Source organism: Ursus arctos, unplaced genomic scaffold (genome assembly GCF_023065955.2).
Source record: "Ursus arctos isolate Adak ecotype North America unplaced genomic scaffold, UrsArc2.0 scaffold_11, whole genome shotgun sequence".
NCBI lineage: Eukaryota > Metazoa > Chordata > Mammalia > Carnivora > Ursidae > Ursus > Ursus arctos.
The window spans coordinates 4,420,552-4,435,994 of record NW_026622775.1 but is presented as its reverse complement, the minus strand read 5'-3'; positions in this window follow the sequence as shown (position 1 = coordinate 4,435,994).

Here is a 15,443-nt window from a genome sequence, read left to right as displayed (position 1 = left end):
GTGTTCCTGTTTCATTTGCTATTTCTCTGCCTGGAATGTTCTTCCCCCAGATAACTACATGGCTTACTCTGTTTCTCTGCTTCTTTGCTCAAGGTTTCTTTTCAGTGAGGCCTATTCTAACTCTCCCATTTAAATTGCTCATTTCTTAAGTCAATCATAGAAAGACAATTATTATATGATCTCATTGATGTGCGGAATTTAAGAAACAAGGCACAGGATCATAGAGGAAGAGAGGAAAAAAAGGAACAAGACAAAACCAGAGAGGGAGACAAACCATAAGAGACTTTTAATCTTAGGAAACAAACTGAGGGTTCCTGGAGGGTAGACGGAGGGAGAATGGGGTGGCTAGGTGAGGGACATTGGGTAGGGTATGTGTTGTGAGTTCTGGGTGTTATGTAAGACTGATGACTCACAGACCTGTACCCCTGAAACAAAAAATACATTATATGTTAATTAAATTGCTCATTTCTGTCCTTCATTGGGCCCCCCAGACACCCCTCCCTGCCACTACCCTGTTCTGTTTTTTTCTGTACTTAACACTTTCTAACATACTATACATACATATGTATAATGTATGTATATATATGTATGTGTGTGTTTATATATATAATGTTTATTATACTTTGTCTGCCTCCATTAGAAGTATGCTGCATGAGTAGGGAGATTTTGTCCTTTTAAAAACATTTTTTTGATGGATATATTTTCAATACCTAGAGTGGTATATGGAGCCTAGTAAGCACCCCAAAATACTTTTTTTAATGAATGAATGAGATCGGAGACAATAAAGAATGGTGAGAGGGAGCGTTTGCACTTGAGCTTCCTATTCAAGAGCTTGAACTTAAGAATGTCAACATTATTTCTAGATGAGGTTATAGAGGTAGTTATTGAGATGCAGGACAGAAATAGAAAGACTTTCATTGTAGAACTCATACACAGTTTGTCCCATTATTGGATGTCACCCGTTGTAGAGCTCCGTGAATTAATGCATTTTATTAATCCTGTGATTATTTGTGAATAGCTGAATTATATCACACTGTATTTTGTGTATTAAAAGTTTTGACTGGTTCAGTGTAAACATTTCAAATATGTCGTGGTTTTGGTAATCTTGCTTTGGCAGGTCGTCATTTTTAAATTTATACGTATCTTCCCCCACTTACGATGGGTTACATCTCAATGAACTCATCATATGCTGAAGATATTGTAAATTGGAAATGCCTTTAATACACCTAACAATACATGAACATCCCCGCTTAGCCTAACCTACCTTAAACGTGCTCAGAGCACTCACATTGGCCTACGGTTGAGCAAAACCATCCAACGCAAAGCCTATTTTTTCATGAAGTGTTGAATGGCTTCTGTAATTGATCAAATACCGTACTGGAAGCGAAAACCAGAGCGGTTGCCTGGGTGCAGAATGGTCGTCCGGGCGTCAGCGGTTCACCCTTGTGATCGTGCAGCCGACCGGGAGCTTTGGCTGCTGCCCCTGCCCAGCATCATGACAGAGTACCCCACCGTGGATCGGCAGCCTGGGAAAAGAGCCGAATTCAAAATTCGACGATGGTTTCTAGTGACTGTGTATGGCTTTTGCACCATTGTCAAGTAGAACCGTTGTCGACTGGGGATGTTCTGTACTGGGAACCTCAAGAAAAGTGGCAGGGGTGGTCTGAGCTCTCCTGGATCTCTGACAGGCCCTGCCAGGGAGCCACGGCTTCCCTAACCCTGGAGCTCTGTGTCTTCTCACCGCCTATGCTGCCCTCGTGCTAATGGCGTCACCTGCATCTTTAACTGCTTTGCCATTTGAGCTATCATTCAGAGATGATTTTTGCTACAAAGAGTTAAAATATCGGAATATTTTAACCACTTTAAAATTTAGAAATAGGAATTTGCAACAAATTAGATTTTTCTAATAGAAATGTTCTGAGCCTAATGCCCTAAAGGGGAGTAAGGAAACCAATTAACTTTAATTTAAATAATCATGTCTTAAGTAGCAAATGAACCAAATTCTATTGTTAAAGAACAGCTGTATTAAATCCCTGAAAGGTTAGCTTCAAAATGGCATTAATGCAGTGGTTTCATGTCTTACTAATGAAGTAAGTTTCCATTGGTCCCTCTAACTTCTGTTTGTTGTCTTACTGGGCATTGTTACTGAGAGGAGAGGAGGGGAATTGAGAGCAAGGATAGAATAATTGTGTGAAATTGCCAGTGATGTTCTTGCTAGTAACTTTTTTTTTTAAGTGACAAAGAGAAAAGCTAGTAATCTTATCCCTGGGGAAAAAAAAGTATAAGAAAATGTGAAGCTTGTTTTCTTATTCTATAATTTATGTATATGGCATATGATTACCTGTTTGTAGTTGCTATTTAAAAATAATGTACTTATGATGACCGAGATCGCTGTTTATAAGTACAATGACCGAGTTTCAGCCGATATTGATAAACATTAAGGCAACCATCAACAATGTATTAATAAGGTATTATTATACTAAAATCTGGCATTGGGTTAATGCTGAAGATGCATTTTTTAAAAAGATTTATTTATTTATTTTAGAGAGAGAGAGGGAAAGGGGCAGAGGGAGAGGGAGAGAGAGTCTTAAGCAAACCTCCCACTGAGCACGGAGCCCAGCGCAGGACTCGATCTCACCACCCTGAGCTCACAGCCTGAGCTGAAACTGAGAGCTGAAGCCAACTGCGCCACCCAGGCGCTCCTGAAGATGCCGTTTGGATGAGCTGATGTAACTGAGTAGAAAGAACATGCGTTTGGCAGACAGACAGTATAAAGCTCGATGATGGAAGGCTTTAAACGCTATGCTCCAAGGCTTGAAACTTTATTCTTCCACTTTCTCTATTGTCGTCCTCCTCATGTGCTGCCTTTGTGACCTTAGCAGAGCAGGTTAACCTCGCGGAGACTCTCTCTTCACCTATAATATGGGGATAAGAAGCCTATGTACCGGTGTGCTGGGAGATTTAACAGAGGTAAAGCACGCGACCGAGGCTGGCACACAGCAGAAGCTTGAGGAAGAGTGGCCTTAGTATTGTTGCCTAGAAATGAAAGGCTGTTTTCTGCTCTCCTTTAGGAACCAGTTTTGCATATCACACATCAGGATCACATCTTGTGCTCTGTTAATGTTTGCTGTGTTCTTGGGGGAGCCTTTTAATTTTCCTTGTGCTATTTTGTGGAAGAAGTCTAAAGAAGCCACTACAGAATTTTACCAAAATTGAAAATGGCATGGCTTGACAGAAAAGGGCAGAAGCCTATAAGGGGTTGATACACCAAAGCCTTGATTTTTCTGGAGCTACTTTTTTTCTTCAAAACAGTCACTGCCTTGGCTGGTGACATGACCTGTGCTTTGATCCAATTATTTATGCAAATTGAGACAATTTTTTTTCTCCCTGTGAAGGACTTGGTGAGACGATGCTATAGAAAAATCCAGTGCATTTCCGTTATTGCTTGCTCCAGAGCAATACTCTTTTGTAGCAAGAGGAAAATGATTTGGCAGAATTCTCCACCCCCCCACACAGAAAGTACATAGTATCATGTTTGTGTTGAAACTTTTTCTTCCAAAATGTCATAACCGCGTACGAAAGAGAATTAAAGTCCCGTTATTTTAATTTACATCTAGCCACAAGATAAGTAAAGCTATCGTTGAAATTCTAATTAAATGGGACGACTGACTAAGGTAGCACATCAAAGAAGAGAAGTGAATATAAGTCGCAGACTCATTAATTAGTCTGCGTGGAAGACATTCCAGGGATGTCAAGCTGAGCCTGCTGCAAGGAGAAAAAAAAGCAGACAAGAAAACGTTCGTTCCTTTGAAGTTAGGAACTGAGATAGTGATGGAGGTAATTGTGTCTGACTGGATCCAGTAATGAAGAGCTGTAAATCAGACCTCAGAATCGAAGGAAAGATTCAAGTAACGAATGTGCCTGCCCCCCCCCCCCCACTGCGAAGAAACAGAATGCAGAACACACTAATTGACCCAGCCTATTTCCCAGTAGTTCTCTGTTATTATTTATTAATTTTTAATTTCTGAATTATTTACGTCCTGGGAAATTATTCTTGACAGGCTGTTAGGCGTGCCAGCGTTAATGGAGGATGAAAGGACTGGTACCAGAATTAGCAGGGATGTAGTCACAGGCTACTGGATTTAATGATTTGGGAAAGAAAAATTGATTTCACACAGCGTGTCACTTTATACTACTTTAGGGATACACCAGCTATTTGATTAATTGAGGAATAACCAATTCAAAGTATATTTGAAGTGTAAATGAGTCACCCCGCTCCACTGTTTATTTTTCCCTCTTTCTGAGAGATCTGAATTTTCTTGAAGCCGATGATTAAAAGCTGAGGAAGACACACTCACATGCTTTGAACGCACACCTGTTTGATTCGTGTTAAACTCAGAAGGGACGCGAACCCCGATGGAGGAGAGAAGGTATTTGCACTGTCCTTCTTCCTCCTGATCTCTTCCTGTGGTTTCTTTACTCCAGCACGCGGCACAGCCATAGCCGCAATCTGCCTTCCTTACGAACAAGGCTTGAGAAAATGTCCCTTGTTTTATGGCCTGTGAGCAATGAGGACAATCAGAAAGAAACAGTGCTTGCCAATGAACAGAAGGAACAAATAGAAGAAAAATGTGTTAAGACAATGACTTTAATGAACAAAGGGAAGAAGATTAATCTATTAGGAAAATGAATGAGGCAGAAATACCCCATCGCCATCTAGCCTCCACGTTCTGCCTCGTTTATGGCTCCCCCTTTCTGGCCAACCTCATGAGCCTCGGCGGGCCTCCTTCTGACATCTTTGTTCATCTCTCTTTGGCCGAGTTCTCTAACTGGTCTCCTGAAGTCAGATCTTCCTCCTCCACTCTACACCAGTGCTTCTCAAGGTTGAACGTGCCATCGGATCGCTTGGGGACTGTCGCTCCTCTGTAGGCTTAGATTCAGTGGGTCTGGGAGGTGAGCTGAGGTTCGGCATTTCTAAAGCTCCCAGGTGAAGCTCGTGCTGCGGGCCCTCGACCGGACTTTGAGTCCAGGGTCCTACAAAACCCCGACGAACTCATGCTCTTTAAAACGCTGCTTTTAACCACGGAACTCTCTCATTCAGAAACCTTACGTGATTTCCAGTACCTTCAATTAAATCCTTAGCCTGGCCGGCATTCAAGACCTTCCCAGTATGATCACAACCTGTCCTCCTGGACATAGCCTACATCTCCCAGCTCCCTGCTTTTGTTGGTGCTGCTGCTGCTTCCTGAATGCTTTTATCTTTGGAAATTCTGCCAGTGCCTCGGGCATAGTTCTAAATACCTCCTAATACTTCCTAATATTTCTGATGTTAAGTCTTCTAACTTCCCACTCAACAAGACACGAGTTCTCGTTCAGATTCTTTCTCATACATTCGTTTTACTTCTCTCTTGCTATGTGGTATCTCCAATCTTATAGGTACTTAATGTACTTACTTCTCCCTCTGCACACACAAGACTGTGAGTTATATAAGGGTGGAGACTGTACTTTATCTTCGTATCCTTCCCAAGTGCAGGTGCAGAGCACAGAATGTGTATCTAACAAATATTTAGCTAAACTGAACTGTGTGAAAAGGTTCCCTCCATGGTCATTCCTATCCTTGCAAACTTGTAGCATCTCTGGAATTCTTTAAAATAGCCACAGATTATAATTTTTTCCTACATTACTCTCTCATCCATCCACGTAACTGTTTACTCATAAGCATTTGAATGTTCTCTTTGTGCCACGTGCAGTGGCAGGGGCTGCAAACATAGAAGTGAAACCACAGTCCTTGCCCCTTAAGATTCCCTCGCCCACAAATTTTTTGTACCAAATTTTTCACTTTTATCTTTCCTAATTCCAACTCCAAAATATAACCTTAGATCTATTTATTCACCTTAATTTCTTTCTTAAAAGCAAAACTCTCGTTAATAATTCTTATAGCTGTTACAGGTCCAAGCATCATTACCTGACAATATGGATTGCCTTGAATCCTGAGGAACTTCTTGCTCTATCTTCTTTCTTTTTTTTTTAAACATTTCACTTTTTTAAAGATTTTATTTATTTATTTTAGACTGGGAGAGAAAGAGAGAGAGAAGAGAGCAGGAGCGATGGGGAGGGGCAGAGGGAGAAAGAGAAGCAGACTCCCCATTGAGCAGGGAGCCTGATTTTTGGGGGGGGGGGGCTGGATCCCAGGACCCTGGGATCATGACCTGAGCCGAAGGCAAATGCTTAACCAACTAGGCCACCCAGGTGCCCCCTTCCTGCTCTATCTAGACTTTGTATATATTCATTCTCCTTTCCAGAGGATTTAAAAATCCTTAAAGCCTTGGCTGTTCAACCATAATTCCTACTCTACTTGCCCCGTACCCATTTTCCAGCATTGTCCTAGTTCTCAAACCATTGCTTCTCCCTATCCTAGCCTCCTTAAGGGTGAGGGTCCACAGTGTATTTAACAAACTTACTCCAGTACCAAAATTGTTCTCAAATTATTTTCCCTTCCTCTCTTCTCTTTTTCTCTGTCTTTCTCTCTTTGTTTATCCCGTATCCTTATCCTACTATACTTTCCATCCTTAACCCCTATACCCTACCGAATCCAGAGGGAACATTTAAAAAATCTCCTAATTTTATATCTACTAGAAAGATTCAGACAAAAAAACCACAACAAGCAATTGTGTCATGAACCGTGTGACAGCAAAATGTCCAAGGGTCTAACTACAAATAAAAATGAGACAAAGGAAATTGTATCATGGTTCTTTAGTGGCAAGTAACAGAAGGCAACTCTTGCTAACGAGCAAAAGGAGAAGTATTCAAGGGTTGCTCAAAGAATAGAAGATAGAATTCAATAGAGTTGAATTTAGGTGAGCAAGAATACCACTCAGTAAGAAATCAATTCCTTAGTGCCCATGCTGGGAGAACCTGCTTGTGTCTAGATCTTAACCTCTCTCCTAAGACTTGACTCATAGGTGAAGTAACCCAAAGAGGGAAGAGGGTTGGAGCTGATCCATTCCCCTTGGGAAGACTTGTTATGGATTTCTAGATCCCCAGAGATGTTTGGGTTCCAGTTCTTCTTGAGTCCTGGCTGTTCAGCTTTTTCTTCAACTGATTTTTTTATCACTGGCAGCCAAAGTATCAAAGTGATACAAGAGACAGTGACAATAGCAGGAGCTCAGTAAAGTGTACTCATCAACCACATGGTGTAGCAGAAATGACTTTTATACAGTCTACAGGGACAACTCCCTAGTCTCTCAATACGCAAGCATTTTACCTTCATGCCTCTACTCAAGGTTTCCCATCAGCCTAGGATGTCTTTCTCCCTGCTGCCCTTCTCAGTTGCTCAATGCCTACTCTTTTCTTATTTTTTAACATTCATATCACCTACAGAAGAGAATCAAGTTAGCCTAAGTTTTATTATGAAAAAGTTCCATGTACATCAAAATTAAAAGAATTCTACAATGAAACTCACCTATGTTCTGCTGGAATTCAATAATTGTTAACATTTTCCTGTATTTGCTCTAGATATTTTCAAAGTAAATTTGATATCACGACACTTCCCTGCCAAACATTTATCATGAAACCCCTAAGAATAAGGATATACTCCTATATAACACAATTCCACTGTTATGCCTCAGAAAATTAATAGTAATTCCATGTTGAATTCATCCAATTGTTTCAAGAATGTTGTATATATATTTTAGACCAAGATCAAATCAAGTTGTTAACTCGCTGCATTTGGTTATTCCGTTTCTTAGTCAGTTTTCATATAAGAGCAGTGCGCTATACTTTCTATCATGATGTTGCCTTTTTGAGAGCTGCTGGTTGTGTTGTGCAATATCTCACATTTGGGATTCGTCTGATTATTTTTCTCATGTTGTCATTTAACTAGTTCCTCTATCTCCTGTACTTTTGATAAACTGAAAGTTAGGTGTAGACGTTTGATTAGATGCGTGCTAACCATTTCTCGCAAGACTACTCAGGAGATGCTGTGTACTTCTCATTGCATCGTCTCAGGGGTCGCATCACATCATTGTTTCACTATTAGTGATGCTAAGTTTGATCACTTGGTTAACGTATAGCCCCAAGATCACTCCATTTTAGAGTTAAAATTTTCACCAACCATTTTAAAATGCCCAGATCAAATGTAATACTTTAATTTCTTCCCCTTATGTATTTTTTTATTTTTAAAAATTTTTAAAAAATTAATCTCCGTGCCCAACATGGGGCTTGAACTCATGGCCCTGAGATCAAGAGTTGTGCACACTCCGCCAACCAAACCAGCCAGACACCCCCCATTACGTATTAATTGTCCCTTATTTTGTTAATAATATCTATATTGTACTACTTTTACTTTGTATTGTGGTAATGGTTTTTTTTTTTTAAGATTTTATTTATTTATCTGAGAGAGAGAGAGCATGAGCAGAGGGGAGAGGGTGAGAGGGAGAGGGAGAAACAGACTTCCCACTGAGCAGGGAGTCCGAGGTGGGGCTCGATCCCAGGACCCCAGGATCATGACCTGAGCTGAAGGCAGCTGCTTAACCGACTGAGCCTCCCAGGGGCCCCAGTATTGTGGTAATGGTTTTGACATATGTTTTTCTCCTAGATGGTGAAATCCTTGAGGGGAAGTTTGATATTTTATTCATTTTGTCATCTTTAAGTTTATTTTGAGGAAAGAAGCAAGGTATAAATGTATAAATAAAATGCATTTCTTTATATTTGAAATCCTAATGTCCAACATGTAGAAGATTCTTTATAAACAATGATTGGGCCCTGGCTGCTCCATCCCTCAGAATGGTCTAGCAGTGAATGAAATAATTTTGAATTTACTCATTTGTCATAAATTGTTTCCACTCACCTTTGGAACCACAATTTCAAACAGCTGGTAGCTCCACTTCAAACAGTGGAATCTGGAGGGAAACCCCTAAAGCTTCATGGCCATTCATTGCTGATCAAGCTGCTATACAAGTCTTGTATTGAGAGGGTTATTCTACTGGGTTCTGGGTTAAAAGTGGTTCAAATATTATCCAACATATTCAGCTCACGAGACCAGATAACTGTCTAAAAGGAACAGGCAGATTTTCACTCTATAACAAGACTCACTGAGAACAACCTCCTTAAGAAAAGGCAGTCAAAGGAAGTTTCAGTGGCAGTATATATTAATATTACGGTGGGAAATAATTTTTTTTTAATAATGATTTTTTATTATATTATGTTAGTCACCATACAGTACATCCCCGGTTTTCGATGTAAGGCTCGATGATTCATTAGTTGTGTATAACACCCAGTGCACCATGCAATACGTGCCCTCCTTACTACCCATTACGGTGGGAAATAATTCAAACTTCTAGTTATTAAGGAATATTAAAAGCAAAAAAACATTACAGTCTGGTGTAGAAACAGACCAATGGAGCTGACTACAGAGTTCAGAAGTACATCTTTGCGTATGTGGGAATATGATATTTAATAAATTTGGTGCCACAGAAAATGGAAAAGGGTGTCTTGTTTGGTATATGGTATTAGGAAAACTTCTCATCAGCCAAAGAAGAGCTGGACTTTGACTTACACCGTACGAAGATGAATTCTAGATGAATTAAAAAACTAACTGAAAAGTTAGTTACTCTGAAAATACAGAGTAAAAGAAAATGAAGAGTATCTTTGTGAAGTGTATTCAACCGTGAAAGCACAAGTCATGAATGAAAAACTGATGATTTGACTCCATCAATATTAAGGCTTTTTTTCTTGTTTAGTGAAGGACACCAAAAACAAAGTTAATAGGAAGAGAATTGTTGCAGCATCAAAAGCAAACAAGGGATTAATATCTAGGTCATTGCTGTCCACTGAAAACATAGTGGGAGCCACATGTGTAACTTAAAATATTCTAGTAATCACATTAAAAAATAAAAAAGAAGTGAAATTAATTTTAATAGTATATATTTACCCAATAAACCCAAAATATTGGCATCTCAATATGTAATCCCAAAAGAAAATTGTTAATGAGATATTTTAAAATTTTTCTATACAAAGTACTTGAAATCTGGTGTGTGTCCTATACTTACAGGACATCTCAATTTAGACAATAAATTTTCATTGGAAGTACATGATTTGTATTTGTTTTCATACAAGGTTGGCTCACATGCCCCAGTTATTCCAAACACACTTAAAATTTTTCCAGTAAGTATATTAAGTTCCAAAAGATATCTTCCTTTAACATTTGCATTCACGTTGACAAAGGTGGTTTATTTTTAGAAGAACTGATTTGACACTGAAGCAAAAGCATATCAGTTTAGAAAACTACACTGATCCAAGTTAAGTAATTTCACTACCTGTTGTGTACTTAGTATTATTAACATTGAGTTTAATGGGGGTACTGCATAATTTGAAAAGTAATTCTTAATTTACCAATATAACAAAGCATTCTTCAAATTTTTTTCTCATGAGTTCTTTTTTGCAATCAAATTACATAATGGCATTGATTGCAGTTAATCTCCTGAACTTTGATTCATATTAAAAATATGTGTAAAATCATAATTGTCAATTTGTATTATGAAGCATTTAAATCTTAACAAAAATTCTTGTACCTGTCTAGCTGGTCAAAACCCTTTCTTTTAGAGTTTTAAATTTAATTAGTTTGATATCTTTGGGAAAATATAAATCGCACTGTTATTTTCTGTCTTATCAAATATTTAGCAAGCATTCCTCTGTTTCAGGAAAATCTGAAGTCGGACTTCACAATATCTTTTTATTTTATTTTATTATTTTTTTTTAGAAAGATTTAATTTATTTGAGAGAGAGAGCGCATGCAGGTGTGCTTGCCTGAGCCAGGGGAGGGGCAGAGGGAGAGGGAGAGCTAAAACGAGAGAAGCAGACTCCCCCCTCCCAAGCATGGAGCCAGATGTGGGGTTCAATCTCATGACCCTGAGATCATGACCCTGAGATTGTGACCCTGAAATCATGTCCTGAGCTGAAATCAAGAATTGGACGCTTAAGCAACTGAGCCACCCAGGTGCCCCAGTAGTATTTTTTGAAAATCCTTCCAAGACTATCAACAAGCACTGGCAACAAACACTGCCAAGATCACTAAAATTATGGTCTTCTATTTCTTTCAACGGTGCCATAAGTTAGAAATAATTGGTAGCATTTGTACGTGTATACCAAATAACTTCTGAACAAGTATACCCATAACACTTTTCATAGAGTCTGCTTCAGAAAACTGAGCACAGGGGTGCCTGGGTGGCTCAGTCGTTAAGTGTCTGCCTTCGGCTCAGGGTGTAATCCCAGGGTCCTGGCATCAAGCCCCGCATTGGGCTCCCTGCTCTGCTGGGAGCCTGCTTCTTCCTCTCCCACTCCCCTTGCTTGTGTTCCCTCTCTCGTTGACTGTCTCTCTCCCTGTCAAATAAATAAATAAAATCTTTAAAAAAAAAAAAAAGAAAACTGAGCAGAAATATTTTCAATATATTATACTTTGGAATGGGGCAGTAAAGGAACAGCAGCCCCTTGTTTTAAAATTCCAATAAACCTGGATTTTAGGCTTCATATAAATGTCATATAATGTGACATGTTAGAAACACGATTTTTATGTCTAGCTGAAATTCTTCTTTGAAGGTTATAAAAGATGAAAAAATATCTGCACCACAAGTTCATTTCCCCCATATGATTTGATAACACTTTATAATTGTGGAAGTCCTTTGAGAAACAAATATACCAAAGTGTCGATGGCCAATGTCTCTTATGTTCACATGACCAATCTAAGGCTAAACTAAAGGACTTAGTCAAATTATGTCAAATTAGGAAGCAATTGATCTTTGATATTGTTAGAAAGGTCTGTGTTTGGTGGCTCAGTTGTGATCTTTCACTTTTTTTAGAAAATCTCTTAGTCTTTTCTTCATAATTTTCTAGCAATATTTCCATAACTAAAATCATTTCTTTCACTACATCTGTCAAAAAATGATTTTCTATTGACTGATTCATGGATGCAAAAATCTGAAACATTTTTTAGCTTGTTAATATTATAAACTCAGATTCTGTTAAAAACCCATTAAAAGTTTTTTTGTTGGACATTTAATTTCCACTTCAAGCTAATTTTATTGATACTTTTTTACTATCAAGAGGAAATTTCTTATCAAATTCACTGCATATTTGCTTAAAATATCTCTTCATATTGTCCAATTTATTACTTAAAATTTTTTTATAAAACAAATAATTTTCTTCATTTTGCTGTGCTGCAGCAAATTTTAGTTTCCATTCATTATAAATTTGTGATATACTTCCAGTCTGGTTTTTTGGCCCAGTTGTAGTCCTATTGTCTGTATCGCCCCTTGATTCTGCATCAGAGTATGCCTTTATTTCATGCTTAACATCGGTTCATTTAGTTTTTAGGCTAGAAAAATGATTTAATTATATTAGAATTAGGATAGTGGTATTTAAATCTAATTAGCCCTCAGGCAAGGGGAAAGGAGGAGAATTTATTGTCAGCAGACCTACCTTTAAACAATAGCTAAGGGAAATTCTCTGAAGGTAATGATCACAGCAGGCCTAGAACTTCAGAAAAGAAGAAAGAAAGGTGGAATGGGTAAAAGTAGGGGTAAGCATAGTAAACTGTTTCTTCATGTCATGGGCTCTTACAATGATGTTTGATACTTCGTACTAGTTTTCTATGTACTGCTGTAACAAATAACCACAAATATAGTGGCTTAACCAACACAGATTTATGATCTTACAGTTGGTTCTTAAGGTCAGAAGTTTAAAATGAGTGTCACTGGGCTAAAATCAAGGTGTCATTAGCACTGTATTCCTTCTGGAGATTCTAGGGGACAGAGTCCATTTCCTTACCTTTCCCAGCTTCTAGTGACCACCTGCTTTCCCTGGTTCTTGGTTCCCTTCCTCATTTCAAGGCCAGCAATGTTGGCCAAGTCCTTCTTACACTGTCATTTCTCCGATTCCCTCTTCTGCTTCCCTCTTTTAAGGGGGGAAGGTTCATGCACCCACCACCACAGTTAAGATATTCAACAGTTCCAGAATCACAGAGACTGTATATGTTGCCCTTTTATAACCTGTTCACTCGCCTCCACCTACTCCCTCATCCTTAACGCCTGGCAACCATTTGCCTTGGCAATATGCCCTCCATTCCTACATTCTTTTTATTTTAAAAAGTGTTACAGAAATGGAAAAATATAGTATATAACCTTTGGGGTTAGCTTTTTTTCTCATTATAATTTATCCCTCCCCACCTTTTAAATGTGATTTAAAGGATTACACTTTTAAGGGTCTATGACTACAGTCCCCTCACTTTTAAGGGTCTTATGACTACAGTGCCCTCACCTTGAGAATCTGGTATAATCTCTCCATCTTAAGGTCAGCTAATTAACAACCTTTATTTCATATGCTGCCTTAATTCCCTTTGCCATGTACTCTAATGTATTCACTGTTCTGGGCATTAGGTTACGGACATCTTTGGGGCAGGGGATGTTATTCTGCCTACCATGGGTCTTAACTCTTATGCCATCAGATGTGATGCTTAGTGTATATAGAGGAAATACCAAGGACGTTACATTTAAAAAGTGGAGAGGGATAAATTATGATGAGAAGAAACCTAACCCCAAAGGTTATATACTATATTTTTCCATTTCTGCAACACTTTTTAAAATAAAAAGAAAGTAGGAATGGAGGGCATATTGCCAGGGCAAATGGTTGCCCTTAGTAAAGGATGAGGGAGTAGGTGGAGGCGAGTGAATAGGTTAGAAAAAGGGCAACATATACAGTCTTTGTGATTCTGGAACTGTTGAATATCTTAACTGTGGTGGTGGGTGCATGAACCTACACAGGTGATAAAATTGTATAAAACTTAATACATAAGCACACACACACACGAATGTCAGTAAAACTAAGTCAGAATATGATCAGTAGGGTGTATCAATTTTAATATCCTGGTTGTGGTGTAGGGACTTCAAAGTCAACATATATCGAGGGCACTTAAATTGTTCTTAATTATTTTTTTAGGGGGGGAGAGAAATATTGGTTTTAATTTGTACATTAATCTCAGTGTCCCTGGAGATAGCCAGATATTTTAGGATATTGATCATTTCTTTAGTTTAGGATCTTAAAAAGTGGTTGGCAGAGGCAGGAGGAAGGCAGATGTAGTTAACAGCGCTGGGGATCCCTGCAGTGGTGGGACTATACAGCGTGCAGACTGTGGTGACACACATAGTCCTGCACAGCTGAGAAAGTTGTGTAGCACTTGGGATATACATACAGTTGCAACACACATATAAATGAGTCCAATGGGGAAATCTGATTATAATCTGTGGGTTATATCAGTTTTGGTATCCTGGTTGTGATAGTTTTGTAAAATGTTACCATTGAGGGAGACTGGTATCAGTGTACAAGAGATCTCTCTCTTATGTCCTGTAACTGCATATGTATATACAATTATCTCAATAAAAACTTCAATTAAAAGGAGCACCTGGGTGGCTCATTCAGTTAAGCAACCAACTCTTTTTTTTTTTTTAAAGATTTTATTTATTTATTTGACAGAGATAGGGACAGCCAGCGAGAGAGGGAACACAAGCAGGGGGAGTGGGAGAGGAAGAAGCAGGCTCCTAGCGGAGGAGCCTGATGTGGGGCTCGATCCCATAATGCCGGGATCACGCCCTGAGCCAAAGGCAGACACTTAACCGCTGTGCCACCCAGGCGCCCCTAAGCAACCAACTCTTGATTTCGGCTCAAGTCATGATCTCAGGGTCATAGGATCAAGCCCCACATTGGGCTCCACGCTCAGGGCAGTCTACTTGAGGATTCTCTCCTTCTCCCTCTGTCCCTCCCCCTGCTTGTGCTCTCTCTGTCTCTAAAAATAAAAGAATAAATCTCTTTAAAAATTCAATTAAAAGAAGTGAAAGAGTAAGAGATTTAAAGGAAGTCCAGTTTCCATACCACTCAAAGTGACAAAATGTTGGCACTGGTAGACCGTGGTGAGTTATTCCTGTGTACTGTAATCCCTATGACAACCATTATGAAAACTATACAGGAAATACTCAAAAACACTCTAAAGAAATTAAAAATGTAGTTCTAAAAAATGTTCGAGTGATCCACAGGAAGACAAGAAAAGGGGAATAGTGGAAACAAGCAGTAAACAAATAATAAAATGTCAGGCTTGAGCCCAAGTATATCAATAATTACTTTAAATGTTGGTCTAAATGTACCAATTTAAAGACAGAGATTGGTGGAGTGGGTAAATTGAATTATCAATTATTGTTGAAGTAGATAGCACTGTAACTCATGCTGTTTGCATAAAATATTCAAAGAATATATATAGCAATCTATATAGTGATCTTCTTTCTTCTTGTGTTATAGGAAAGGCGAGTAATTTGCCCAGGGCCACCTCTTATTAAATGGCAGAACCAGGACTTGAACCCACTGCTGTCTAATCCATAATCCATACTCTTCATCCGTTGTGC